Genomic DNA, 27,730 nt, shown 5'->3' with positions numbered 1-27,730 from the left:
GAGGCCGGGAGACTCATCTACTCTTTCGAAAACTCCGTTCAGAACGAAGCAATTACCCGTTCAATACGAAACGGTCGGTATTTCTACAAAAGTCATTTCACGTCCTGGGATTGGCGACGTTCTTCAAAGCCATTCCGGCCAAATACCCGATACAATTCGGATTTATCGCTGGTCCTGTGCGTTAGCGGACAATCTGTTCCCGGAGCTGCTGTTCGCCAGCCATTAGGCGACTCGGAATTAATCTCGGCACGCTAATCGATGCACAATTCACGCAAGCTTCATGAGAAAAGCCCCAGCTGTTATCAGTCTCCAAGTCCAAGTGATTGTCACAGAAGATTTGTACGGATGTTGCGAGGAAGTATGGTTAGCTACTAGAAGTTCACTATAAAGGAAGTGACGCAGAGAAGTTATGGCGCTTGACTTCCCGTGTCATGGCACGTGCCTTCTTGTAGGCAATATCCTGTAACTTAAACAACATAGAATATGTTCAATCTGCACCTGCAACCAAATATTTGCAACGTAGAATGCTGGTACAGTGTGCTGGTTTATTTCAATTAGTGTTATAGGTTTCACACCATACAAACTGTAAGTCATCATGTAAGTGACTGAGTAGGTCAGTAGGTAAAAAGGGCAAGGGGGTAAGTAATTAGACATTTATGTAAGCAGGCAGCCATGTAAAGAACAAGGGAAGTAAGTGAGCAGAAAGTAAAAATGAACGTAAGCGACTTATACCAGAGTAAGTAGGTAAGCATGTAAGTATCTAGGGAAGCAGGTAAGTGGAAAGTTAACAGGCACGTAATTAACTATTAACTGTGTAAGTAGGGAAGCATATAAGTAGGTAAGTAAGTAAGCAGGCACGTAAGTGACTAGCGATACAAGTATAGGTAACGAGTAAATACGAAAGTAAGTAACTGCTAACTAAGTGGAGAAGTATAGGTGCGTAGGCAGATACTATGCAAGTGGTAGTACGCAAGTACATATACATGCGTAGTACCCGGTTAATGCGTTAACATATTATAATACCGACTTACAAAAGATACAAGCTTAATACTTCCGCTCACAAGCTGTTTGATGCCGCATCACTTACGCTTTCTTTAGTATGCCGTTTATCGCGCGTTGTATCACATGAAGGCTTGCATACACTTTCTTAATAAGAAGGATAATAAAGCCATTGGACCTGCACTAATTGTGCGCGAGAAACAATGGCGTCTAATAATAGCCCGGAGCCTTCGATTCACGGCGGCCGTGGGGTGCCAAATTACTTACGTAAGCTCGGAAGCAAAACGCTACGTCATGATCGCCGCCATTAATAATCCCCGCGTATCTCAAATTCCGCGCAGACGATAGGTAAAAATATGGAACTCTAGGAGTTACCGAGCATTTTATTTGCATGCCAGCGATACGGAGCAGCACATCGAATTAAGCCGTCAAAGCGTAACGCGAGAGAAAAGAAACGTGAAGAAAAAAAAGGAAGAAGATCAACAGCGCAGACGAAGCGAATTCTGGGAATTTGCGAGCTAGCCCTAACTTATACGACGCTTCGAGATGCGATACGGAAAATTGCATTACGGCTAAACCCAGGCTTCGTGCGCAGAGCATTGTGAGGAAAATGCTTGCGAGGCGCTTATCTAAAATACTTCCTTTCTTTCTTCCTAATTTTGTGCGCTCCTTGCAACGTTCTACCTGTATCGAGGATATTGGAAGTGAAATTAGGGTTAGCTGTTGGTTCTGTAATCCCAATTGGAATAAGTCGGCTTTGTCTGCTGTGAATGACGCCGGTTGACGAAGAGTCAGTGAGTACCGGTGGTGGGGTTCGAACCCACACCTCGATGAGTTGTCCAGCGTCTACAATTTAGGTTTTTGTGCTCTGCTCTCAGATTCAAAATAAGAGTGCAATCACCAATGTTTTATTTTGGATAATGTTGTAATATGGGCGCATTAACGAATGCATTATTTAGAGTTCGAATTTACCATATTTGTGTATTAGAACATAGGCAGGTCACGAATCACAGATAATGACGGATTCACGGCGCAAAAGCAGACGATTTCTGCATCCAATCACGGACTTTCCCGCAGGGTGACGTAGCCGTTCTTATTGTTGCCAACACAGATCGCGGTATCCTCTGCAATCTTTATCAATTTAATTCGGTAACCGTGACATGCTTGGTCGGATAAATTCGTAGTATTTCATTTTCAATAAAAAAGAAAGTTTAATCAGGCGTAGACCGACTTACTCTTCCTTTAAAAAAAGAAAAAAAAACAAGAAAAAACGATGCGTCACAGAGTGGCCAGTGGCAGCGAGTTGTGTGAGAGCTTGCAGTATGAGCGCGTGGAAAGTGCATATTGTGCCGGGTCGAAAAGAGAGCAGCAGATCCAGTGAAGCCTTGATGTCAGTCAGAAAAAACCCACTGTGCAGCCGGCAGGCAGAGCAAGTGCTGTATAGAGCCGACAGGATGCCGAGGAGTTCTGCTTCCATAGAGGGCAATGGGTAAGGGAGGGCAAAGGCTTGCTGAAAGTCACTATCAGGGATATAAAATGCCGTGCCCGAGCTGCCTGCCGTGACTGAGCCGTCCGTGTAGACGTAGCGATGGTTCTGATAGGTGGAGTACAGAAACTCGAGAGCGAGTTCGAGGGCTACAGGTGCGGGAGTACGTCACGCTTGCGCTGACAACAAAGAGCAATCGAGTGGTACGCTTTATGATAGGGCCAGGGGGCACGAGACCGTCCCTTCAAAGGCCCTTTAAGACTGAAGAAGTCCCTCAACGCTGTGTTAAACATATGTATTAGAAATTACGCTGCTACAATGTGATGATTTCGACATAGAACTAGCTCTCGCACGAAATGTCGCGCAAACAACTTACAGCTTTAACCCGGAGATGAGAAATTCGAAGCGACCACGACAGTAGGCGACATCGTTCCTAACCCTACTTCAGACGTTTGCAAGCTCCTTGGCTCCAAACACCGACAGTGAAACCAATTTGAAATAGCATCGCAAAATCGAGTAAACTATGTCCAATTTACTAGACCTCCGCCACAGGGATAAAGAACTTTTTCATGACCTACTTCGATCCTGAAGTATTTCGTGGATGAGATAAATCGAAAATAAAAAAGATAGAAAAAAATACATCCGGAAACGTTGGCTGTTGACGCAACAACTGTAAGCCGATTTGCAGGAAACCGCTCCCAGAATTTTCGCCACAAAGTATCCGAGAGGCGAAACTCGTGGCAAGGCGACGACGAGAAACCCTGATAGAGAAACGTTAATCCTAGTCAGGTCGTCTGTTTTACTTTACTTTCTCTTCCTTTTTCTTTCTTTTTTTTCTCTCAGTTGGAAATGACAGCTTGCTCTATATTTTCTGTGCTTCCATTTCGCTAGAAAATAAGTACCACCGATGAAAGCTCAGCGAAGAAATCAGTGCGAGCCTCGTATGTCGTCCGCACTTCCCGTGCTGAACAACCATAACGGGAGACGACCTGAGAAACATGAGTACGCTCTCATAACGGATTCTGCGAAGACTAAACGTCGTCAGTTGGTTATAACTATTTATTTTGATTGACTTGAGCGATATTTTACCTCACAGATAGCCGCGTTCTGCCTAGTCTTAATGTCAGCCGAAAAGATCGTGTCGCCACCTAGCGCGATTCTCTCTCTTGACGGTGCTCAGATGAAGCGGACGACCACGTGCAGACGGTTCAATTCTTCTCAAACATTTCTAATGGCCCATTTCTTTTAAATTCTGACCCTCTATCCTTTCTCTTTTACTCCCCTTCCCCTTTCACAAAGGAGTGAAACTTGCCGCCTTGTCTGAGCAGACAGACCTCACTCCCCCTCTTCCTTAGAACATCATACCACCACCACAGTCGTGCCATTTGTCGAGGGCACTGCAGCCAGTGGAAAGAAAGCTCGCAGCAGATCGCGGAGTAACTGAACAGGATACTCCACCCACGCAAAAGATTTCCTTTTGGGCTCGTATGACATTTCGACAACGCATCTATTGAATGTCGTCCTGCTGCGTTACCTGATTCAGCTTGCACTTCCAATCAAGCTTTTGTTCTCGTGTCGTTCCGTCATGTTGCATTACTGGTTGGTTGGTTGGTAAAAAAGGAAGATATGGAGATGCTGTCCAAACTCTACATTGGGCCGGCTACTCCAGTACGCTTATGCTATAGCGAGGTCTGTCTACCAAAAAGTCCAAAAGGATGTTTCTTCCACAAAAGTCTAAAGGAAGGAGATCACAGAGTGTGAAACATGTCGGTGTGCTGCTGGCCAGTCACCCAGTACCTTCTTGAGGTCAAGAGGGCCGTTGTCGTGTCTGATCTAAGGCATCCCGGAGAACTTCACGACTTGCTGCGAATCGCTCGCAGCTGAGCAGTATGTGTACAGTGTCTTCTGGCACTCAGCAATGGATGCGGTCTGGTGACGGAGCTATCTCGATACGGTGTAGAAATGCGCGGCCGTGGGGAACGTTCCGACGAAATCGGTGGTGTAAGGATTCCACGGTCTAGGCGTCCTTGACAGTATACGGTATGCGAGGTGAGGATCAATGCTGTGGAGCAGTGACTTCGTTACACTTACGTTCATCTCGTTTTACCAGTCGGGGTCGCTGAACACCAAGAGAACGTTTCGCGTTGGAGTCGGTGAAATAGACTTTCTGTGTGGGCGCTCGCTGGTGAGCGTTCAGTGCCAGACGGTGGGCTGCTTCGTTGCCGTGGATGCCCACGTGGCCCGGTATCCGCTGTAGCAGGATGTTGTGGTCTTTGTCTAGATCTTCGGTGCGCGCGGCGCTGATGTCTTGGACCACCCACAAGTGAGAGGCTGCTGGTTTCTTTCGCTGTACGAAGTGCGGTTAAGCCACTTTTAGAGTCACTTAGGATAACCCAGGAGTCTGTGGCTTGCACAGTAGCGAGCGTTGCATTACTTTTGAAGGAAATCAGATCAGCCATACGATTCCGTTTTTCGCCGCCCTAAATATTGAACAGCTCATCTTGCATTCCGATATGTCATAATGCAAAGCACATACATCACGATCGTTTGACCATCACATCACCGGCGACCTCCTGCGTCAATCTCCTAGTGAAGGAGACGACGCTACGTCCTTCTGCCGTTACGTCTCTGTACGGACACTAGAAGCCTTTCCCTTGCACCATAGGGTACTACTTAAGCAGCGAGACAACAATTTAATATTGTGTCTCGCTGTCGTGATGTCAGCGCGAAACTCTCCGTAGTTGCCATTTTCTACGAAGACTATTCAAAGCGAGGGGACCGCCAATCAAATTGTTGGAAGCTGTCACTCGTTAAAGAAGCAAAGCCGCCCTTTTTATACGATGAAAGTGAAATTAACTTTAGTCTGCTACTTGGACGGCCGACGAGGAAATCACAATAGAAGGCAGCTGCTATGAATAGAGCAAGAGGCTGTGAATACGAGTTTAAGAGTGAAACGTGAAAGGCAGAAGAGATTAGATGGGCAGCAAGCCTTAAAAAAACTTGGGAATGGTTAATGGATCTTTTTAACGGAACACTTGCATTTTCAATGAGCAAAATTCTTTTGAAAATGTCTTGAAACGAGATAATACATATTATTGGATAAGATACTGAAAGTTACAAGTAAGATACTGAATAGTGAACAATACTAATCAGCTTAAAGAGGAGACCGTTGCATATTGTCCCAAGGGACAATGGCACTGATGTTTCCACACATAATACGGTATCACTCCCTTTGTGAGTTTCTGCAGCGATCTGTCTGTCAGACGTGCTGCTGAAAATGAGATGAATGAAAATAAAAATGGGATAATAAGAATACGAAGGAAATACCGTCGCTCTATTCTAGGGCCCCTGACATTCAATTTGTGATACATTCACACAAGCATTGACATGCTATGTACTTCTCCGAAAAAATATTGCACAGGAAAACTGTAGACAGCATATTCGACGTTCAGATGCAGGGAAAAAGTTACAAGCTTATACGGCTCCCCAACAAAGAGCCTGCAAATTCCGAGCACTTGCTCCCCATTCATGCACAGTGGACGGTCCCCACCCTCGCATAAAGTGCTCACGCCATTTGGCCCTCGAGCTTTCTATGGGATTAACCGTTCCCTAATGTCCCCTTCCTCCCTGCTTTGACTTTCCCTATGCGAAACAAAAGCGTCTGACCATCCGACGCAGCCGGACGGACAGCTGCACTCACGTAACGCCACGGAAAGCTTAGGTCAAAGTGCACTAGAGCACCCAGACACGCACTACTGCTGCTATACGACCCCGGGAGAGGGAATCAGGATTAATGGGGAACCGTGGAGACAAAGAGCGTGTGTGTGTAGAGGGCGCTGCACGTTCGATCCCCGTTATGGAAGAAAGATCGCGGAAGCGCGTCCATTGACAGCGCTCTATCTTTTGTACGTGTATCTTTCTGGTGACATTTCACTGCTGAAGGGTGTGTGTGTGTAGGCGGGGGGGGCTGCCACGCTTGTTCCAGTGAGCGGGATCCGGTGCGTGATTGTGATGGGTTTCAATGGTTTGTTTAGCTGCGCGTGTCGCTTTTTACGGGGAGCAGAGTGTGTAGATTTGAATAAAGATTTGTCACGAGCGGTGTTAAAGTTTGCGTGTCTGCAGGGTGTAAAGAGATTAAGATAAATATTTGGTGTGACAGTGACGCAGAGTGATTTTATGGGTGTGAGATTGACCGACGTCGCTTGAATGTTTCTTTTCCGGAGCTCTGTAAGTGGGTGCGATATAAGTGGATGTGCTGGGTGATTCATGCAGGGGAGCTTGAGTCTTAGTCCATGTTTTAAAGACCTGTTTGTTTTCTGAGATCATTTTGTGTCGTATACTCGAAGACGTTGTTTTTTCTCTCTCTCTCTCTCTCTCTCTGGAAAAGTACAAAAATAGAGATAAATGCATTCGCCACTGAAAAAAAAAACAAAACAGTACAGTCAAACTCCTTTACAACGAAAGTCAGGGGACAACAACAAAAAAAAAAAAAATCGCAGTAAAGGTATTTTCGTTAAAAAGGATGTCCATTATTGGGCCAATAGGGCTCCAGCGGGACCGCAAAAAAATTTGTTGTAGTGGTATTTTCGTTAAACAGGTGTTCGCCATAAAGGAGTTTGACTGTATAGGTAAGGGTACATACGGTACCGAAACAAGGTTTGACTCTGACGTCAACCGTATAGCGAAGAGTGATATTCCGAGAAAACTGGGGATACCTCTTAAGTTAGATTCCTATAGGTCTTGGATGTGTTGGCTCAACTGAGAGTCATCGAAATTAAGTAAAATGTGCGAAACATAAGTATAAGTCAAATTTAATTGCATACGTATATAGCATACTGCCATGTGGTTGTATAAACTGTTATATATAAATTATTCTATTGTTGCGTTACTCGAAACGTATAGTTATGTTACTAAAGGGACGCAGGCATGATAGGATTGTTGTTGTACGCAATTACTTGTAACGAAAGGATATTAGAACCGTGAGCTGCTCAAATGATATACAATCTATACTGAACCATAACTAAAAAGATCAAGATCAAAATACGACCCAAGTGAGGAGCTTGTTGTTGAAGCTACTAATTTCCATTAAAGACGGGCTTTTTTAAAATAATTTTTTTTCGGTAATGAGGCTGTTTCTGCAGCACAGATGAAAATACAAATGGAACAAATTACAACAATGAGAGCAACAATAAAACACACGCTTCATTGCAAACTCTTTTAAACGTCACTTGTACTTTCCACAGCAACATAAATAACATTGCTGCCACCAATAACCATGAAAACATCTTTACAGCTACGTGTGTCCCTTACAAAATACGTCGCGAAAAAATTGACTGTACACATTTGGCGACACTAAACGTAGGGTATCAGAGCCAACTTGGAAGCGGATTTACGGCTCACATTGCAGACGACATCATATTTTGTGCCTACGTAAACACACTTACGCAGCAGACGTGATTGCCCCAGGACGCCTGAAGTGGCTGAAGTGATGCTTCTTATGGCGAAAAGTAAAGAAAAGAAAACCTTCCCGTTGCGATGTCATTTGTCAAGCGGGAGATTCATCTGTCAAACCTGTGGAAGATTATTTTGCTCCCTTTTCCTGGCCATTCTTTTGCGCGTCCTTCTATAAGAGTTGTTCGTTTTTAGTCTTCTCTCGCGGGAGTATTGCAATCATCTTCGGAGACGGGTTTGGATCCTACGAGTTCGGGACAAGGTTGTATCGTGCAATCACAGGTGCTCATCGACAAAAGGATTATCTAACTCTCCTGGGGGTGTCTTCGCAGCTTCGATGTACTCCGTGGAAGTGCACTCTCACTCTGTGGCAGTGCGCACTTTGCGTAAGTCGCCCGAAAGCTTTCGGACAAATAACTTGTCACTGAAAGATGAAAGTCACTGAAAAGGTTAGCCAGCTGTAGGAATCGAACCCACATCTTCTGGATTACTGGTCCAGGGCTCTACCAATTGAGCTAAGCTAACACGCCTTCTCAGCGACTTCCGGGGTGCGTCATCTGAAGGGACAAACCAGTCACTCTCTCTCACTCATCCTCCTTTCACTCATACACACATTCATACGACAGGGATCGACGCAAGCGGCAAATGTTGAACATGAGAGAACTGATGTTCTGAGGCTGGAACAACATAGAAGGGACAATCACATACAAGGCCTCAAGTTGCCTAAGAAATTAACGATGAAAGATTAAAGTCACTGAAAAGGTTAGCCAGCTGGAGGACTCGAACCCACATCATTGGTAGAGCCCTGGACCGGTGATCCAGAAGATGTGGGTTCGAGTCCTACAGCTGGCTAACCTTTCCAGTGACTTTTATCTTTCATCGTTAATTTCTTAGGCAACTTGAGGCCTTGTATGTGATTCTCCCTTCTATGTTGTTCCAGCCTCAGAACATCAGTTCTCTCATGTTCAACTTGTCACTGTCTCCGTACCCGGCCTCAAGAACAACAAAAAGAGCTATCCTGATGTTATCCTTAGGCAACTTACCCTTGACTTCATCAAGGCTCAATACTGCAACGGTACCGCTGTATACACGGATGGATCGTCGACCAGGGACCCTTCATCTTCAGCCTTTGCCATTCCGTCAGAGTCCGTTACACGTTGATGTTGTCTGTCTTACTGCACCTCATCGACATCCACTGAGCTTTGTGCTATCCTGCTGTTCTTGATATATGCGGCAGGCTGTGAACTACGGCAATGGGTAATTTATACCGACGCCAAAGCATCTCTCATGTGCATTAAAAACATGGTGGGCATCCGTGTTCCCTATCCTCAGTGGTGATATATATCCTGTGCGCCCTGAAGTCTCTACAAGAACGCTTTCACTCCGTTGCCTTTCAGTGGGTTCCAGGGCATTGCGGAATAACTGGGAACCACGAGGCCGACACTACCGCTGCACATCAACAACGACCTTCTACGCCCATTATACTTTCGAGAGGAGACAGAAGATCCCGCTTCAGGCATTTCTCTGATTTCTGGTCTACCCTATGGCAACGCGACATTCCAACTAGGTCCTCTTTGCGAAGTGTAGTCCCAACGCTGTCCTACCGGCTGCCTGGAAAATTTCCTCTTCCCCTAAAGTCGCTCATCCACAGGCTACGTCTGAACTGGCCTTCACGCTGTTCTATCGCTACCAGCTATAAGCTGTGAGGCTGGCCGTATTTGCAACGAGTGTGGAGTGTGGTCTGCTTGCAGCGTAGAGCGCATACTCCTGCGCTGTCGGGCTTATATCAGAGAGAGGCGTACACTGGAATTGCAGCTTGCCACCTTTCAACTTATCATGCATCCTCGGCCCTTGGGACACCGCGGTTCACTCCAGGGCGGTCTTACGTCTTGTAGTTTTTTTTTTCTTTTTTAGGCGACAGGCCTAAAGAACTCGTTGTGACCCCGACAGCGCACTGGGACATTCCCACCATCACGACCAGGATAGCATTCGCCACTCCTATCATAATCGTCATCACTCCCATTAGACCCCCTAGCTATGGGGTAGCATTCCACTCCTAGAGTGGAGAACCTCCCCACTTCATTGTCACAATATAATTGTTGTTGCTTGGAGACATATGTCGGCCACAGCTCATGGACATGCCTCACACCATTAGACACAGATCCTCGTGGAGCCGGCGGTCCTGACGATAAACACCTTCTATTTTACAGTATTTTACAGTTTTTCTCGTGTTTCTCCGACTCACCGAGTCGGCTTCAGCGTGTCACACTTTATGAATATGTCATACCTTATGTGTTCTTGCGCACCAATCACCGGACTTGCTTAAGAGACTGAAGACGCACAACCTTGCAGCGATTAAAAACGCACTTTTAAAAAATACGGCAGATATCGCTGTGCAGATTGCCAATGCGATAGCATTTATGAGCTCATCGCGGGCATTCTCCAACGATGGATAGTAGAGGCCTGTCGAGACTGAAGTAGCGTACTTGGAACCACTAGCCTGTCTATGCCCCTGACACAGACACTTCCCGTACGAGTTGTGGAAATTTTATGGTCACTGGCTATATGCAAATCGAAGACTTCCTTCATGAAGTGCGCGAACCAGTTGTTCTACGGCTTCTTAATGTCAGTATTGAAGTCTCCCATGACAATCATGGGCGTGTTGTTCCTTCGAGAGGTTCCCTCAAGTTTTCTATAAAGGTGTTGCTTGCAGAGTAACTGAAGAGTTTAGCGAGAAGGAGGAGGAGGAGGAGTGTCGTTGGGAGGAACCCGAGAGGGTTGCCTGCCTGATTAGGCGGCATGTTTCTCGGGAAGGGAAAGGTGGTGGACAGGAGGAGAGGAAAGGGTGAAGTGGAAGACCGAGCGGAATCCGCTCGGGGGGAGGATAGCTGCGTCCATGGGCCGACTTCAGGGGAACTGTGCCGGCATACGCCTATTACACATCTGAGGGAAACCCAGGAAAAACCCCAGACGGCACAGCAGGCCCGCGGATTCGAACCGCGGACCTCCCAGTCTCCAAGCGCACGCGTTACCGCTGCGCCACCGGAGCTGGTTGGCGAGAAGGAATCGCTTTACCTTGTCTTTAGATTACCCCGGTTTAATGCATACCAGCACGATGTGGTTGGGGGCATCCTTGTGGTCCACTTCTACTACGCATAGCTGGGGTAACTTCGCCAATAATCGTGGCGGTTACAGTAGTACAGAGAGCATCCCCCTAGTGAAGGATACCGAGAGATGCTGGTGTGTTTTTTGTGGTGGGTAGTTCGCGACCACCCGATTCTATAAGCAAGAGGAACTGTACACCCTTCCCTCTCCTGTACCAGAATCATCTTTCTCCTCTTTTTTCACCCTTCTCTCTTCCCTCTCCTCGGGGTGCAGCGAGCCACCACTTCCGAGCAGACTGACCGCACCTCCCTCAAACATCACCCCCGATGTCTACGACGCCTACCTCACCAACTTCGTCTGCAGCGGCTAGGGTAGCTAGGCTGAAGCGTGCTCTACTCTGTCTACTTTGTCTACTTGATGGCTGAGATATTTTCATCAAATTTTCGACTAGATGGCGGCATCGACACTTCGGTTGTCTTCTCTCTTGGCATAAGAAACGCATCACAAACCTTCTATATGTCGTGGTTGGTTGGTTCAGGTCTCCGAGAGGGCGGGGACGTTACCGCTTGGTCAGTACCGAGATAGTCACCTTGTCGGTAACATGTGCATTGAGACTATGCACGTTATGGGCCCTTATGATCATTGTCGTTCTCCCTGGCCCGTTGCACCATATTTTCGGAAACCTCAAAAGTAGCAGCGTTTTGATTGTCTAGTGATGTGGTGGCGTGGTATTTCCTCTAGTGCGCTTCCTGCTTACATTGCAGATGAAGTTGGTGCTCTTCGCCCGCTTAGCCCGCGTTGCTCTGAAGTATCCCTCGCACGCACGCAGATGTCACTGCGCCTGGACAAGCTTACACTTGAACCGGTTCCTCCACCGACAACGGTGTGACGCATCTGAAGCTCGTCCTCCCTCTCGGTGGCGATGGAACATGGAACTGCTTGCCGTAGTCGGCCACGCGCAGGCGCCAAGCAGCAGTCAATCAGTGCAGAGTTTACCCTGCGACATGCCTCGCCTCAAGAACGCTCCAAGGGTTCGCTCCTAAATGCTGCCGCATTTAAAATCCGAGTTATCACCGCGAAACAAGCGTGATTATTTGCGGTGTGGAAAGCCCGGGTAGACGGAAAGAGGACAGCAGAAAGGAATGAGTTAGCACGACATCTTGGGTGGTCTTCACGGGGAACTACACCAACATTGCTATCGAAAGGTTCAGAAACACGACTCGTTATCATGATCTCAGATCTTCCACCAGGTATCGAATGTTCTATCCCTACAGCAGGTCGTCAACTTGCCAAGCACTCACATGGGTGCAATGCAGTCAACAAGTACGACGCATTGCTTCAAGATTTCTTCTTAGCAGCGCGTCCTCGCTCTACATAAGTAGACCATTACCAGTCCCGGTAATTGCCGCGTAACCTCATTTCTTTCTGCTTTTCTTTATGCAGTCCTGCGCAGAAAATAACCGCCCACACAGTAAATGTCTCTTTAACTCAAAATCACTCACGGAGTTTGGCGAAGTAAGAAAACGTCATTTGAAAATTTCCCAACTCCGTCTCCAGTCCCTCCCAACAGTCTCTCAGAGCGCCTGCTATGATCTTTTTTTTTTATCTCTTCCGCTTTATAATATTCCTTAAATGGGGGCTCTAATAGACACCCAAGGGGAATCCTAACAAAGCGAAGTTTCAACGCTGATAGTGCAACACACTGCCGTCGCTCCCAATGCACATTTCGCCCCGGGGGTTTCCTGCGTTTAAGCTCTATCGGAGAACGAGTACGCAGAACGCACTGCGAACCCGCATAGTTTTCGAGAGTTCCATAATCATGCAACTGTAGCAGAAAGCGGTGGGGTACGTTGAAACTTCGATAATTAGCGGGGTGGTGATCCGTGGCATTCGAAGAGTATGCTGTCACAATTATTATTGCATCTGGACCATTCGCTATATATTGCGAATATCTGCTAAAGACGGGTCAGCAGCTTTACGTGTGAGCTCTGGCAGATTGTTAATCTGTAGTAGTTTTTCTCGTTATTTTCTTAAATGACCAGATATTCACTCATCTCCGCTCACTAATGTTACGATATTTATATAATCTGTAAAGCACACCATAATCATAGGGTGTATTTAAAGGCACGTGCACCTTTCGCCTTGCACTTTGTAGGTTCATCTTCTTTTTTTATCATGATCCCCCAAAAGTTATTAGTAAACAGATACGCCGCGATTTTTGGGGATCAAAAGCCTAACTTATCATTAGGTAACGCCATTAATTCCGTTCTTATGTACATTATTATTATCTTATGCTCAGTTATTACCTGACTGTTTTTGTTCTGAGCGATACTCGATGTACATAGGTGATGTAGGTATATGCATATATATGAAGACTTGTTCATAAAGTATACTATGCGCAAGTATGCATAATACATGCAAAGTATATTGTGGTTAGAGAAAGGAATTCAAGTGCAGCCGCGTTTAAGGAGTAGTCAAGCGACTTGCCACCTCTTTGTTTAACCACCTCTGACGATGTACAGACTCAGAGCAAAATGTGCGCACCGAAAGACAAATTACGTACGGGATATCTCGGTGACGTGTGCGCTTGTGGTCTGCGATGTGAGCCTCACGAAAAAAAAAAGAAGTGAAAGGGTGGTTCTGTGTTTGGAGATCAAACGTCTGCTGTCCGCTCCGGGTGCTTCTATACGCTCGCATTTATATGTGAAAACGATATGAGGTATGATCGAACATTACACCATAATCCAAGGAACAGATTTCATTTTCGGGGCCATGCCTCGCTCGTTTGAGAAAGAGAGAACAACGTTATTTCTCCCGATACTTTCCACACAAAATCAGTGTTGTGCTGTTCTTCTGTATATAGACACTTGCGAGCAATGTCATAGACGCACCTGAACGTTGCTGCCCCGTGCGCTAAGAAAGAGGCTTCGGAGAAATTGTCGGCGGTCCCTAATCCATCCACGAGGCTCCCTCTCGAAGGGATCAGTTTAGGAACAGGGGAAGAAAAGGAGGTTTTCTGGATATTGACGCAGAGCTGCGTAATCCCACTCATGCGGTTTGTGTTTAGGGTCCCGTTGTGTAGACCTTGTCGCGTTACTCTCATACCTAAGACACACGGCCGCTCCAAAGGCCTTTTCACAAAAGGAGTGCCAAAAATCGCTCGTTGCGCCCGTTATCGTCTGGCAAGCGAACCTTCTGATAACGGCAAAATGGAATGCTGTTTTCATGGTTCGCTTATCAAACGATAACTGGAGCCACGTGCGATTTTCAGCATCCCTTTTGTAGAAAGGCCCTTAGAGCGTGCCGTGTATCTTAGGTATCAAACCACTACTCCGCGTGCATTCCTTAGCCTCGCTCACAGCGACGACACAACAGGGATGGACTGCCAAAATCGCTCTTCCCATTGGGATGAGTACTGGTGGCCACCGTCTTTAATGAGCGTGACTGACGATAACGTAACACTCCAGATAACTAGTCATCCGATAAACATCCGAGTAGCGTATCAACGTTCGAAAGATCATGGAAAAAGACGATTGTTTGCTTCCGCGTGCGATATGCATGGTTGTTCACGTGCGGAGTGCTGGCCGATGCGATATCTGTTCTACACCGGTTCCTGAGCGGGAGAGAATGAACCGGCACGAAATGAACACGAACGGACACGAAAACGAACGAGAACACACACGGGGGGAAAATGAAGGAACTCGGCAGACGGCAGACCACACGTGCACAGTTCCAGTGACTCCCACCGGGCGGCAGCACTAATGGCGGCGCCCATTCCTTCAATGGCGCTTTTGTGTATAGGAAACATGGCGGGCAACTTCGATATGCCAGAAAACAATGGAAGTTAAACTAAGCTCAAGTTTTGGCATAGGATGAAACGTAACGAGCAAGTTCTTGTCTTGGATCGTTGGCTTCGATGACTAGCAGAAAAAAAAAAAAATGAAAAAAAAAAAAAAAAACGCCGACCTCTCGACATAATTCAACAAGAACAACAACTACTAGATGAATAAAGATTGGAGGAGGTGTTTCACCGCGAATCAACAGTGGCTGTGAGAGGCGTATAGAGAGGAGGACAGATGAGGAGAGGACAGCAGGAAGGAGTGGGGGACAGAAGGGGGGGGTTAGTATGCATAGTGGGCCGAATTCAGAGGGAACAGTGCCGGCATTCGTCTGTAAAGTCTGCCGGAAAACCCAGGGAAAACCCCAGACAGCAGAGCCAGTGCCGGTATTCGAATCCGCATCACCTCCCAGTCTCGGCGTGGAACTTTAACCACTACGCCACGTGAGCTGGCATTCATGTATTGTTTGCGGTATATTATGGAGCACTGTCGCCTCCACTAGCACAAAGAGGGAACACCACTTTACGCCAAGAGCTCTGTGACAAGTAATTACATATCTTGCAACCCTCATCAGCAATTCAGCATTCAGACCAAGAAATAATTGAGAAGTCGATACAGCAACTGTAGTCGACATACATACTGATAAATGGTATCTCATTATATGTAGCCTTACTTGTAACTTAGTCGTGAAAGGAAAGAGAGATGAGAGTGAAGCAAAAATGAAAGGCAGCTAGGCGTTGGCAAGAGAAAGTACAACAAGAAAGGCGACGTAAAATATAGGTGACTGCGACAGCCTACCATAAATCTTCAACACTTCCAAAGTCTAGCAGTTTAGTCGTCGAGTGTCCCCTTTGTCGACATATGGCGCTGCGCAGAAAACGGAATTGCAGCCCCAGAGGGATCAAAGGGGATCAGAACGATATTTCGTCACCCCCTTCCTAGTGAAATATGTACCTCGCTGGATTTGTGCTAATCAAGATTGAAGGTACTTTGAGCAGAATTGTGGAAGAAGAGAGAGATGAGAGCATTCATTTGTGTCGAAACGTGTGATGGGAGAGGGTTTGAACCGGGTTACCCGTAGGAATAAACGGGGAAAGAAGCAAGAGTGATGTTGGAGTCCGCTGGAAAACGGGTAGCAAAAATATTTATCATCAGTTGCAGTTATATCTATTGATATACAGCTCGTAAGCGAAACACAAACTCTAGATCAATATTTATGCGTTTTCCTAATAAGAATTTCGCGATCAGCACTTAATCGTTTACGTCCCAGTCCTCACCCGATACGATTTTTAGCTTAATCTTGTAATGGTTTTGGTCATCTGTTTTGTGGCTTTCTAAGACCACACTCTTAGAAATGAACTTCACCGCATAGCACGCTCTTACACTCTTAAAAGTGAGTTTCACCGCATAGCACGCTCCTAGCCAACCATTATCGCGAATGATATCGTTATATGCTCTGATTTGTTGAAAACGGGAGGCGTACGCCTTTTTTGTGACAATTATGAACCGCATAAGTGTCACAAAAAAGGCGTACGCCTCCCGTTTTCAACAAATCAGGGCAGATAACGATATCATTCGAGATGATTGTTGGCTAGGAGCGTGCTATGCGGTGAAACTCATTTTTAAGAGTGTAGCCAGCCATAATCTCGAATGATATCGTTACCTGCCCCCAGACTTGTGCCCGTTACCGAAAAAAAGGAACTAAATACCGTTACCCGTTACTTCAGAAAAAAGTAACTAAATACGTTACTCGTTACCAACATACAAAAGTAACTAGTTCTCGTTACTCACATGTAACGAGTTACTTTTACGTTACCGCAGCATAGTTAAAGGAGCCAACAAACACGCCGTCACTTTCCTTCAACTCTTTATTAATGAGGAATTGCACTTGAGGAGGAGCTGATACTCGAAATTTGTGTCCGTCCTTCGTGTTCCGTGTCTCTCGGGCCGTTACCATTAATCTATATCAGTTTGCCTGGACCTTCTCCCTTGTTTCTGAAGTGGGGGTGATCGGAGATTACGAAAACACAAGAAAAAAACACTGGTTTTCGTGCCACAGATCACCAACGGTTCCCCAAAACAGACGAGAAGCTGCGTCATAATTTAGAGCGCTCAGAAGCTTAGCAAAGATAACAAAAGTCGAAACGCGTTTTTTCTAGCCATAGTACAATTGGTGGCCATTCTTGGGAAGGAGTGATGGTCGGAGATTACGGAAACAAGAGAAAGGACAACAACACATCCAGTGAGGGACTGCAATAATACTTTGAGTCACACGTCACGCAGGTAAAATCTGCAGGCATTGCGCCGCACGGAATGCCGAAATGTGCTCCCCGTGCTCAAGAAAAGGAACGAGTAACGTCAGTAACGAGTTACCAATTTTTGTAACTGATTCCGTTACTATTACAATTTTTTTAAAAGTAACTGAATCGTTACTTCGTTACCAAAAAAAGTAACCGTTACCAAGTAACGAGTTACTTGTAACGAGTTAGGCACAACTCTGCCTGCCCCGATTTGTTGAAAATGGGAGGCGTGCGCCTTTTTTATGACACTTATGCTGTTCATAATTGTCACAAAAAGGCGTACGCCTCTCGTTTTCAACAAATCGGGGCAGATAACGATATCATTCGAGATTATGGCTGGCTAAGAGCGTGCTATGCGGTGAAGTTCATTTCTAAGAGTGTGGTCTTAGAAAGAAAACAAAACAGATGTCACAAACGCTCTCGCCATTAGAATACTGCGTATTTGATTAGATTGAATAGAGGAAAAGAACGTGAATTAAGCCACTGTAAATAATCCTGTCACTTTGCTTTTTACGTACATGCGCATGTATTCGTCGAAGCTGTTTGAGATGGTTAAAATTTCACATTACACTCTTAAAAATGAACTTCACCGCATAGCATGCTCCTAGCCAACCATTATCTCGAATGATATCGCTCTGTGCCCAGATTTGTTCAAAACGGTAGGCGTACGCCTTTTTGTGACACTTATGCAGTTCATAATTGTCACAAAAATGGCGTACGCCTCCCGTTTTCAGCAAATCAGAGCAGATAACGATATCATTCGAGATGGTGGTTGGCTAGGAGCGTGCTATGTGGTGAAGTTCATTTTTAAGAGTGCATGCCTACGTCCGTTCCTTCATCCGCGAAGTTCTGATTCTCTCATCATTTTCTACTCCGTGATCAACTTCTTCAACCATCCACACCCGGAACAAATCCCCACAGAACACACAATCACACAAGGACGCTCTCCATATCAGGCCCACCTTCAGTCTCCCCCTTTCTATCCAATAACCTCCTCCGCAATGTCACCACAAGCAAACCCACGCCTCTCCACACACTATGTGTATACAGCTCGCGTGCCGCTACCATCGTCAGTCAGACCGCAGTGAACAAAAACAAACAGCTCCCCCTCTTCTATACTTGTGATTGACCGGCGCAGTCTTCGATCAACTCTCTTCTGTCCTTTCATATACACAGCCACGAGGTAGGAGGAGGGTATAGGGGGGAGGGATCGTATTGTTTGACCACGGAAATTGCGACCGGCCAGGAAGATAGCCTCTAAGACGTCATCTTACTTGGCGGTCGTTCGGCGGCTCGCAGTCGCTGCTCTATGAGGATGCTATAGCGACATCCTTTGTGTAATGCGGACAGTGTATTGAAGAGAGCAGAACCTTTTGGCGTGCGTGGTATCCCTATTGTTTGCTGCCGGGAGTTTGGGAGCCGGCGCACACAATTGGGGATGCTGACATGGGGAAAAAGGGATCACTGCTTCTTCTCTATACACTGAATGAGGGACGTGGAAGGATGGGTGAGGTGGTCAAGACTCCGGGTGGGTCCTCGGGTCTTACAATGGCGAGGCCTGTGCACATAAGGGTTGGACGGTCCGCTTTTTAAGTGCTTTTGAAGGAGGGTTGATACGTACTGTTCCTCGTAACCGAAGGTTGCAAACGGCCAAGAATGCAATGTTGATGCAGGGCATTGAACTCAACTCAGGAACACGCGTGAAGTGGACAGAGAGTACGACGTCGGAATTTTAAGGGATTTAAGGGATGTATTTTTACTCTTGAAGTTTTTTTGTCATAAAAAAAGCGTCGGAAAATAGTTTCTGCCACTGCCTGCGCTGAACCGCTGATGACATTTAAAACATTTGAAACGTGCTCGTGGAACCCTTTAGATATATTGCGAGTGATAAGAAATATATAACACGCTCGTGCCATTCAGCTATCAGCTATCTCAGTCGTTGTTTCCCATTGATTGAATAAACCACACATTGCCTAACAAATGCACATATGGCAGCTTTCAGACATATTGATATCATATTTTAAGAGATTATATTTGTTCTCTGATAATGATTACTCGTTCCTTCATTCCTCGCGCGTTCCGAAATTCACAGTCATGCATGCATAAAGAACACCGGCCCTTTCGATTCGAGCCAACGTTGATAATAAATTAGCAGTGGCGATCCAACCAACCAGTTTTCCCCTTAATAACAGGGACAGGGTGCGAGATACATTCAATTCTGGCTGGCTATTGGCTGTCAGCAGTGAGGCGCAAGCTTTAATTACAGACTACCGCCATGATAGGCGAGAGAAGATGCATGGAACGGCCATACAGTGGACGAGTGACAGATTGTGTCCAAGTTCAGTAGTTTCCGGAAATGGGTCGGACCATTACGGATGAAAAGGAGGGGAGACGTCGTGCATGCACTGGGAATAAATCTTAACGAAAAATATCTCCGGGAAGATGCGGCGTAAAAACAACCGAGTATGAAATATGAGGGTGCATTCACTGCGGGAGCGCGCAGAACGTTCGTAGGCGTGTTTTGTAATGGTTTTTTCTTCTATTACCGTGTTAGCACCGCGAAGCAATGGGGCCATGAACGAATACGTAAGGGGACAAATTGAACGGAGACAGAAGGAAAGAGTGGAATACAACGGCTTTAGTATACGCGTCCTGGGCTGATTTCAGGGGAACGGTGCCGACGAGTGTCTTGTCACGCGGACACTTTCGATCCGCATTGAGCCAATGCTCATCGAGCTCAATGCGTATCCGGCGCGTCTACACGGGCACGTTCGAGCAGGATCGAACTCTAATCCACCTTAACCCGATCCAGTTCGATAAAGGGGATTGAGATTCTCAAGACGGCTTGAAGACCGCCATTGGCACCCTCGAACTCAGCGGATTTATAGCAGTATTCAAAAACATTACATTAATTTACAAATGTTCCCATACAAGCCCACGGAATTTCACAGTTACGGTTTTAGTCTACAGGCGTGACGGGAGACTGTGGCGGGATTCGAACCCGTCACCTCCCACACTCTTAAAAATGAACTTCACCACATAGCACGCTCCTAGCCAACCATCATCCCGAATGACAACGTTTTCAACAAATCAGGGGCGAGAACGTTGTCATTCGGGATGATGGTTGGCTAGGAGCGTGCTATGTGGTGAAGTTCATTTTTAAGAGTGCAGTTTGAAACATGATCCCTTGATTTCCTTGATACCTTTCAAACATGATTTGTTCGGGGAACCATTGTCTACAGCATATTGGCCTTGTCCATGCTATGCTCTCGCTGTACTGTTTTGGTGGATACAAAGCATGAGCTTTCCGACTGCCATCTCCCAAACTGCCAACTCCCAAAGAGCAGCTCCCCTGCAGTGTCGCCCGCAATCGATCGCGGTCGCACCATTCGTATTGGCAACCATACTCGGGCCTTGGTCTAACTAGAAGGAACATCGTCAAGCGCTGGTGTATTTCCTGACTTATTTATTTGTTTTTTTTTTCGTGACACCGGTCTCCTCTCCATCCTATGATGTGCCTGCGCACCTGTGTGGGTGTGTTTTTGCGTGTTCTGTTTTTGCCTAGCGTTCTGTTGATTCACTGACTTCACTGACTGTCAACTCCTTTTCAGCGTCGTTCATCGCCCCATCACCAGGACACATCTCATTCCGTCCATTGTGCCTTGGGGTAGTGGGCCGCGCCTCATATGGTGAATATCCCCATTCATCATCATTAATTTATATGTTGTTGTTGTTGTACATATCAGCTGTTTGCTCACCTGATGAACCACATGTAAATAAAGTTTCTGCACATAAAATGTCTGCATGTACGAACAGCAGTTACGCATTTGGGGGAAGTATACTATGCATCGAGATACTTAAACGTATTACTTTATCCAGTATGCGATGTAGATCCAAGAAATATTTCCGGTGATAATGATGGGGCCTTCAGGATATTCGCTGGTCTCAAATGTGATGCTTCTCCTTCAACGTCCTTGTGCAACAGCGCCATCTCTCTTTTGCACATCCTGCGCTAACCGAATTATACCAGTCGTGCAAAGCACACATTCCCGCAATTCGTTCGCCAAGCAGAAAATTTTAAAGCGCCCTGGATAGTAGCAGACATACAATAACGGACCACTTATCGTCTGCGTAACGTCGAAACCTCAAATCCAAACTGAGCTCAGCACTCTCGAAAGACCAGCTAAATGCACTTTGCTTAGAGAAAAGAAGAGAAAGTCTAGCAACATTGTGCTTATCCTGTGCTGAAGAGATGACAGAAACGAAAAAAAAAGAAGCATACAAGCGAAGCCTGTATATAGAGAAACAAAATGGCGCTCAAAATGTGGAACTCCTTCGGTCAAAGGGTAATATATACAGCTGGCAAAACGAAAGAGCGTTTCATAACATGACAGTGGAAAAATGGCGCAAGTAAGGCGAAATAACACTTTGCAGAACGAGCATAAGACGCCCTTTTTGGGAAACATTCGAGAGCTGTTTCCCTTAAAGTACTATGTGCAAGAGGGCAAGCGAAATGAAACCGGCTATTTCGGACTTTCGAGCGGCCGGACGAAAACCAGATCTCCCCTTTTTCCTTTGTCCGCTTCGTTTTGCTCGGCGCACTTACGTCCACAAGAATTCTTCCGGGCCATTCCGTTTCGTGTTTTACTCAAAATCGGCATTACGTATAGCTCTGACAGCGAATGGCGCTCGCGCTTATCGCTGTATCGAGTTTATCGTTCCCTTATACTTTGCCCGGGACATTTTCTTCCCGTCCTTTTCTTTTTAATAATATTACCTGGGCTTAGAAAACGGAAAAGAGGGAAGTAATTTTTCACAATGCCACCGTTGCGGCGGCACCCAGTTTTTACACAAAAGAATCGGGAACGACAGAAAAAAAAAAAGAGAGAGAGAGAAAGAAAGGGTGAAATACGGAAGAGGGGGGGATTGCATTCTTTTTTTTTACCCGCCCCTTTTTTCTTCTTCTTCCTCTGCTTCATCTCGAAGGAGGTTGGCGATCTTTCTTACAGGATTTGCTTTGAGGCGTCTCTATCGCTGGAGATACGTTGAGAAAATAAAATATACGACACAGAAAGGCTGCATTTATCGATACCGGGGAAAACGTCGCTGTCAGTTGTTTGTTTTGTGGTAGCCGTGTTCTTCCTTTTGTTTTCTTTTATGTCCAAAAATTTGCTTTGTGTGTGAGCTGAAAAAGAAGAGAGGGTTGTTAGTTTCGATTCGCTCCGTCCTCTCCCCAGAGGGCGCTAAAGGGAGAAACAGCACTCGTGACGGTGACGATGCGGATGAACCCTGCTTTTCCAGTTCGAAAGGCGTGGTGTTCGAGTGTACAGTTATTTTACAATGAGTCGGTTCTGAAAACGTGCATGGAAAAATTTTGCTCGCGAACATGTACGCTTATGAAGACATGCCTGTTCGGACGAGCTTCCATCTTTTCCCCTCTATTGATTAATCGTTCAAATAAGCTTCGGTACAACGATGACCTGCTAGACTGTAGCCGCTACGTAGTGATAATTACAGCAATTTTATTACGAAGGGAGTGATAAATAATCGTACGTACAGATATTTCTGTCAAAGGGGACATCCTGATAAAACAAAAGCAAAGCAATGCAAAACACAGGCAACTTCCAAATGTTATATTAGGACAACTAATGGTTTAGAAATCCAGACGAAATCCAGAAATAAATCTGCCTTACGTACAATACGTTTCTCTTGAGCACCTGCCCTCAAATCCCGTAACAGAAATCTCACCCTTATGACAATGGTTGTCGCGCGACGTAAGGCCCCATGTTATCAGCATCGTTGTCATTACAAACCTCACTGGCATACTTTCTCAATTGTTCTCAAATATTAGCTAAGAGCCATTCGGCCCATTCAGCTGCACTTACGGGAACGACACCTCCGCAGAAGACATACCGCCAATACTCCCCATAATTCGGCCACATGCCAAGCCAAGACTAGCCACTTACATGAGAAAGTGCCACACCAAAAAGCAGGTCACATCGTCACCCACTCCATCTTTATAAAGAGGCGACGTCGTGGCTCAAACACCCCATTCTCAGCCGAAGAAATGCCCATGTTCTTACACGTTGGGTGGCATGGGGCGACAGTTGGACGTAGAGAGACAAAGCAAAAGTGGCGACCCTTGGAGGTCAGAAAGGCGATTCGTCTTCTACACTTGTAGCTTTCTTGGCAACAGCCGCCATCGCTATAGGCGGGATTTTGCGTTGTATAAGAAGGATCGAAAAAGGTGCACGTGTGGGCACTTAGTGTGAAACGGCCGGAAACGCGTCCGCTCAGATGAGAATTAACAGCCTTGTTTTCCCAAAGCAGTTCATCTTGTTCGTGGTACAGGAGGAAAAAAATATGCAGCAGGATGGATGATAGTCGAGAGGCAGGAAAAAGCAAAGACATGCTTCAGGACGGGTAGGATGAAATAGAAAATCAAAAAGTGAAACATAAAGTGTATGCAAAGCGGAAAGTTTAAACGTCTATAAAGACTGTACGAAGGAGGAATTTATGCAGATGTAACGTTCTGCGCAACGCTTGCGGGAGACCAGTAGTCCATAAAACGAGCGATAACAGTGAATCAGTGGAAAACAGTAACAGCATAAAGAATTCAGAATAAAAAAATAGAAGGAGACGATTATGGTGTTTCCGGGTCGTTCATTTGGAAGGTGCTTCTTCAAGTGCATTCTTTTCATTATCGTTGTAAAGGGTACTAGGCAAGGACATCACCAGATACTGATGTTTGAAGGAGAAATGTCGCGGTGTCCTTGTTCATGTTAGTGAATAGAAAGCTGAACAAGACAAACGATACTATACTTTCTACACGTAAATGTAATCTAAAGACATAAGCCTATCTTGTGTTATCGACGTGCATCATTTTTCTATAGGAGGGCTGAATAACTCTTTTTACCCAGAAAAGTCACAGGCTTTTACAGCACGCTATTGTAGTACAGTGGACTTACCGATTTCCATACACGAATCTGTTTCTTTTTTTTTCTTTTTTTTTCATTCAGTCATGCTTACCATTAGCAGACTCGACTATTCTCGAAATCCTATGAGGCAGCCCTCACAATCGCTCATCACTTGACACATTCACGGAATCACACATGATTACCTCCCACCTCGCTTATATCTCCCCCTCATCCATATTAATCAACGTACGTCCATATGGCAATCTAACAGGAGAGCAGCAATGGACGACGATTGAGTGCCCGTGCGAGTCGCGGCGTTCAAGATGGCAGGATCATACGGACACTATGCTCTGCACATGCAAATGCAAACTTAACTCCGATAGAGAAGGAAGTGTGGAACAGGGTTACGGAATGGGGTCTCCCATTCCGTTTCAATTCCATTCCGAGGAATGGAGATTTGTGGTAATTCCATTCCTTTCAATTCCTCGTAATGAAAAGGTACGATCAATTCCCACTCCTCGAATGGCTTGGCAACCGAATTCCCATTCCGTTAATTCCCCCACGAAAAGAAAAAGACCGGTAACCGTACTGGCAAGTCCATCAGTGCTAGAGGAGATTGAGATTACCAAGCACGGAAAAAAGCACAAAGGCAAGGTTGTTTCACTCTTGACCGTGTGTAGGTGCTGTGCAAGGGGCGCGAGGGCAGAAACCATGCACGTTGAAACCAAAACTGCCACCGGGGCACCCAGACCATTCCATTCCATTCCATTCCATTCCTAGGACAGTTTCCGCCACTCCATTCCAATTCAACTCCGGGCTCTGCTAAATCTGGAATGATTCCGGAATCATTCCAACTCAGGAGTGGGAACTCCGTAACCCTGGTGTGGAATGGCTAGCGTGGGTGCATGAATTCAAGGTGAAACGTCTTGGCCACCATCTGACATAAAGTGACTTAGCAGCAGATTACGAAAAGTAACCCCGAGACGGAGGAAACACACAGACAAAATACAACACGGTCCGCGGGGTTACTTCTCGTCATGTTTCACCTGTGAGCCTGCACTTTGAGTCTTGTCTAGCTGATTATTAGGGCCCAAAAATTTAGGCACTAAAAACTATACGGAAATAGGCAGACAATTAGGCCCTGAAAAACAGCGAAATAGGCAATAAAATACAAAAATAGGCACGTTAACCCGGCGCACTCTTTGACTTTGTTGATGGTTCAAGAATGTTTCAGCCAGGAAAAAAGGTCACGGTACTGTACATTCTTTGACTTCTCGTACACGAATGCTGAGGCGACCTATAGAAGCACGCGATATTGGATACTACTTTTAGTTCTCCGCCCTCGAAGATCTCGAAAGGCCAAGAAAGGCCAAATGTTTTGATCAAATATACATGAGCCCCTTCTAGCAACCCAAGGTAGTGAAGGAAACCAAACGAAAAAAAAAAAGAAGAAGAAAAGAAGAAAAGGTGGAAACACGCAGGAACGAAGAGCAAAATGCAGAACTCAGCATGAGACTGAAAGGTGCACTCGTACTTGCGCCTCTAAAAAAGGCTGTTATATGGCATCTAAAAATGTTTGAAAAGGCTACAATTTAATAGAATTGACAAAGAGGCATGCAACCCCCAAAATGCCGCATTTCGGCGTTTATAGGCATTTATAGGCAAATGCCTAAAATTCCGGGCTCTACTGACTATGTTTCGGTTGTTCATTAGCATGATGGTATACAACTGTCGTTAAGTCGTTGCGTTCGTTCCCTCATTTGAGTATGTACATTTTTACTGAAATGGGAAAATCGCAAAAATATGCGTTACGTGGGATACATCGTTATATACCGTGGACCGTTATATCAGGTATCGCTTGAACAGGGTTCGCTGTATCGCTATATCTTGTTCAGTGAAATCCAACTCTGCATATGTTTATGTATCGAATTAATCCCTTTAGAGAAGCGTGTGTATTCCGGGGCTGCAGTTAACACCTCCAGGAACACCATCATCTCCTTCCTGAAAGGAATAACCGCGCGTGACAGCAGTATACACTTTAAGAAAAAAAGGGAGTAATTTTGCTCCTTTTGGGCACTAAATGCATTGCCACAAAAATAGTCCCTTTCGGGAGCAAATGCACGGGAGTAAATGAATGTCACAGAGTGGAGGCTGCACTTTACGCTCTGTTATGACAGTACCAGGTACATAATTCGTGTGCATGCATGAAAGTACTTTGAATCAAACCGTCAACAGTGATATATCGAGTGAAATAGAATGTTGCGACGTATACATAGGGCACAATTCGGGAAGAAAGAAGCGTTAACTGTTTATACTGCGTTAACGAGTGCGTTAGCGTTAACTGCGTTAGCGTTAACTGAGTTATACAGCCTTATGCCATCAAATTGACCAAGAGCACATATTTATGCAGACTGTTGCATTCGGAAGACCATTTGTGAAGTTCAGTGACAATTTGCATTCCTGAGGGGAGTAAATGTCGGGGTTAGGGGACTAATATGGGGAGTAATTGCAGTCTAGGGGACCAGAAGCTGCAATTACTCCCCATTTTACTCTTTTTTTTTTCCTAGAGTGTAGAGCCTGCTTGGCGTGATAGCTGCGGACATTAGTGAGCTTCAGTGCATCGTACGCTACGTACGCTGCTATGTTGCGCATCGCGCGCGCGCTGCGCGAAGATCTCTTTATGTTTTGCGCGTGCGTCGAACCGCCAACGCTATCCCTTACATACGGTACGCTGAGGCAATACCGTACGATGCCCTAAAACTCACTATTGGTTTGCGTCGTCCTCATCGTCCCGTGTGTTCCTCTAAATCAAGGAAAAAGTTACCTCGTTCAGCTCGCTTGTACCATTTTAATCTGTTAATCGATTGCAGGCGAACATGAGTTAGGCGTACCTAAATTTTAAAACAGAGAGCCTGCGTCCTTGTCTTTCATATCTGACGGTGAAAAAGATGACAACGCAACACCAGTATAGGGGCACATATACGTCAAGGGTGCTAATACGGCGACTGTATCGTAAATTGGGAGCTCGGTGAACGTACCTTAATATGAGAAGAACCCCATGATGTACAACCGTCGATAACAACATAACAGCACTGTGGTAGCTTACCTGCAGGTAGAAAGAAGAAAAATTAGCATACGGAAACTGTACATGCGAGCAATTTGCAGTACGAAATGCGTGTAAATTTTCATGTTGCATCATAATAACGTCAGAACATGCTCTTGAAAGGAAGAAGCATGCATCTTGTGGGACCTTTAACAAAGATTCAGGTAATTACAAGGCTATCTTTAACATATATCAAGCGCAGCTGTCTAGACATCCGTCTTTTCAATTAATTCGCTTACAACGTTCATCTACATGGTGTGTAGGCACTCTTAGTACGGTGTATATGCACGAATCGAGGAGAATATTACATATTTAGCGTAGTATGCAGCTGAACGCTCTCATAGACCACCAACATCTGCTGTAGATTATTAAATCAAGTTCCTGAACACAAAATCCAACCATCAAGTAAAGCGCCAGCAACCCGGGCGCCGGTAGACGTTTTTCCGATAGCTCAAATAATAGCGTGTTCTATCCGAGCCCGGTGAAGTGCGTCGACCCTAAATATCCATCGGGCTGCTAGGGACGGTAGT

At 45.7% G+C, this 27,730-nt stretch overlaps 1 protein-coding gene across 7 annotated transcripts in view; it reads right to left on the bottom strand.

Moving 5' to 3' along the window:
- LOC135389010 (cell adhesion molecule 4-like) overlaps positions 1 to 27,730 on the bottom strand; it is a 596,648-nt gene that overhangs the window by 132,054 nt on the left and 436,864 nt on the right. For 2 of the 7 annotated variants that reach the window (XM_064618918.1, XM_064618919.1), the window contains exon 6: positions 27,136 to 27,203. The exons of the other annotated variants lie outside the window; for them this stretch is intronic. The gene's annotated coding sequence lies outside the window, so the exon portion shown is untranslated. The remainder of the gene's footprint in view (positions 1 to 27,135; positions 27,204 to 27,730) is intronic. 7 annotated transcript variants of the gene reach the window in all.

This window comes from Ornithodoros turicata, chromosome 3 (genome assembly GCF_037126465.1).
Source record: "Ornithodoros turicata isolate Travis chromosome 3, ASM3712646v1, whole genome shotgun sequence".
Classification (NCBI taxonomy): Eukaryota; Metazoa; Arthropoda; class Arachnida; order Ixodida; family Argasidae; genus Ornithodoros; species Ornithodoros turicata.
The sequence above is the reverse complement of the archived record's forward strand: the minus strand, read 5'-3'. Positions and strand labels throughout refer to the sequence as shown.